We start from the raw sequence: 3,439 nt of genomic DNA on the forward strand, positions 1-3,439 counted from the left end.
TTTGAGGATATTGTACCAACCTTGCATCCTTGGTTTATGGTGTATGACCTTTCTGATGTACTGCTGGATCCGATTTGCTAGAATTTTGTTGAGGATTCTGGCATCTATATGGGCCTATAATCCTCTTTCATTGTGCTGTCTTTATCTGGTTTTGGTATTAAGGTGATGCTGGCTTCGTAGAATGAGCTTGGAAGTGTTCTTTCCTCTTGATTTTTTTGGAATAATCTGAGGAGGATAGGTTTTAGTTCTTCCTTGAATATTTGGTAAAAACTCCAATGGGGATATTTTCAATAGGATATAGTCAGTGAAGTTCTCTCTGAGGGGTAATGTTAAAGTGATATTTTAAAAGGGAAAGAACAACCTAGGTTACAAGGAGGAAGAATATAATTCCATGACGAGGGAGCAGCAAGTAAAAATATTGTATAAATAGATATATTGGCCTGTTACAAAAATTTTCAGAAGACAATTATGATTGGAAAAAGTGCTGTGCTTGCATATGATGATACCAAAATAGAGAATTTATTGGAATTCCTAGTTTCACATCTGTCTTAGTCTGTTTGGGCTTCTATAACTAAAATATCATAGACTGGCTGACTTATAAACAGAAAATTATTCCTCACAGTTCTGGGGGCTGGGAAGTCCAACATAAAGATGCTAGCAGTTTCTGTGTCTGGTGAGGTCCTGCTTCTCAGTTCAGTTCATGGACATTTTGTTTTGTTTTGTTTTGTTTTGTTTGTTTGTTTTTTGGTGTGTTTTTTTTTTTTTCTGCTGTGTCTTCATGTGGAAGAATATGTGAGGAAGTTCTCAGGATCTCTTTAAAAGGCCACTTATCCCATTCATGAAGGCTCCAACCTCATGACCTAATCACCTGCCAAAAGGCTTAATACCATCATATTGGGCATTTTTTTAAAACATAAACATTCTCTCTATAACAACATTCTTTCTACTTCACTTCACATTGATGATAAAATGATGATGGTATTTACAATGAACTGTCTACTTTGGGTGACAGTGAGCAATGTTGAATGCAAAATATTTCTTTGCAATGTTTAATTAGAAAGTCTTCTGTATATCATTTTCACTATTGAAGTAGTTACCCTTTTTTAGTGACACTGGCTGATGCCTTATCTTAGTACCAGTGTCCATTTTACCTTGTTGCCTTTTCCAAGAAGATGGAGTTTTATTTCTTAACTATAAATGACAGTAAAGCATTAATGTGATGAATAGCTTTAATTTCAATAAGTGTGTCCAAACTTAAGGCCAGGACTGAAGCATTCCACTGATGTATTCCAAAAGCAATGTCATTATCCATCAATAGTTATTCAACCAATCTATCCAAAAACCACAAAAGCAAAATTGAATTTCAGAAATAAATGGGTTATAAAAAAGAAACTCACAGAGTTTTTATATGAGGGTCTTTTCTTTGCATATGGCAAAGAATTAGATTATATTGTTCCACCTATGAGCTAAGCCAGGAAAGCAGATTAGACTCCAACAGCATCTAGCAATATTCATGATATTGAAAGAAAATAAAAAAAACACACAACCTTGAAACAAATTTCTTACACTCAAGAGCTTAAGGCAATTATTAATCACAGTACGCTCCTTATATTTGACTTTTAACCACTCTTAACACTTGAAGTGCTTAGAAAGTAATAAGAATTGGCAAGAAATGTATGTCACAATGAAGTGGACATTCAATGGAGTCTACTAAGCAATAACCTTTCTCCTATTACAAAACTCTTAACAAAGGACATATCCATAAAAACTTTAAAAATTGCTCTTTATGAACATTAATGAGAATAGTAAAGTCAGTGTTATTACTATAGGTTCTGGATAGTAAACAACTGTTTGGATTTAAATCCTGGTTCTACCACTTGTTAGCTGTGTGACTTTGAGCAAGCATGCCTCAGTTTCTTCTTCTGTAAAATAGTGATAATAATAGCTTATATGTTTGAGGAAATTGAGTTAACGCATGTACAGAGCATAGAATAGTTACCTAATAGTTATTAGGTAATAAGCCCCCAATAAATGCTATATATTTGTATTATTTTACTCCAGTATTTTATATTTTAAGATAATCACCTGCATGTTGTAAGATGTCTCCTTCCAATAAAGAGCCCTGTTGCAAATGGTACCTTAATATGCTGTTTCTGCTAAAGCCATATTAACTAAACAGAAAGAAAACACATTATATGATATATAGTTATGTAATGCTTAAAAATATCTTGTATTCACCTTTTTAGAAGAAATATACTTCGTAAAGTAATCCCAGAATACTAAAATTCTCAAAAAACAAAAATAAAAACACTGTAGATACAACTTCTTATTTGGCATTACAATCTCTTATTAATGTAATCAAATATCTGTCTAAAAAATTAACACATGTTTCTATAAGAAGGAAATTACATACCAATTTGCTGAGGCTGTATTTTCTCTCAATCTGTTTGAAAGTGCAAGTTTGTTCTTATTTGTGAATTCTAAGACAAAAATAAAGATATATAAATGCAAGAGCAGAGAAAGTATAGATGCTAGGAGAGTATGGGTAGGATGACAAAACATTTTGAGAAGGAAAAATAGAGTTTGAAGCAGGTCAGATATAAGGATAATACTATAGGAAATTTCTAAACCAAATTGGGCAAAGAAGAGAATATCAGCCAATGGATAAGGGTGTGATAAGACCTGGCAAGAATTGTCAGGTCTACTTTTTTAATCCTCACCCAAGGATATGTTTACTGATGAGAGAAACATTGATATGAGAAAGAAATATCTATCTGTTGCTTCCTGTATGCATCCCAACATGGGATCTAACTTGCTATCTAAGTATGTGCCCTATCAGGAATTGAACCTACAACCATTTGGTGAATGGGACAATGCCACCACTAACGGAGCCACCTATCCAGAGCATCAGGTTTACTTTACATAACAATCTGGTTGATTGGTCACATTTCATCAACAATTCCTATGGGTGCAACCAACCAACGATCTTAAAAATACCATCCTCTGTGCCAGGCATTTGGTAAGCTGCAGTATGTGCCAATGATACACTGATTCTTGTGGGTACACAGCATACAAAGGAGAGCAGGGAACATGCATTTATAATTAGCTTTTCTAATAGCCATCTCTAATGTTCACTAAAGTTCCAGGAGAAAAAGTTAATTGTTATAAAATAAGCTGTGATTCCAACTAAGATGTGGCACTTTATCATTCAGACATGACATATAGATGCATCACATTCTCCAAATACCAAATTCAAACTATTAGGATAACATGGTGGAATCTTTTGCCCTTGCACATATGAAATGCATGTTTATAATCAATGAGATTGGGCAAATCTTTGCAAATAATAATCAACTTCAATCTCTTTGGTCCCATTTTTCTAGGAGACAATGGTAACAGAGAGTAAAGAAATTCTGAAAGTTGTTTAATTAGCTTATTT

The sequence above is a fragment of the Myotis davidii genome, unplaced genomic scaffold, assembly GCF_000327345.1.
Source record: "Myotis davidii unplaced genomic scaffold, ASM32734v1 scaffold739, whole genome shotgun sequence".
NCBI classification, from domain to species: Eukaryota; Metazoa; Chordata; class Mammalia; order Chiroptera; family Vespertilionidae; genus Myotis; species Myotis davidii.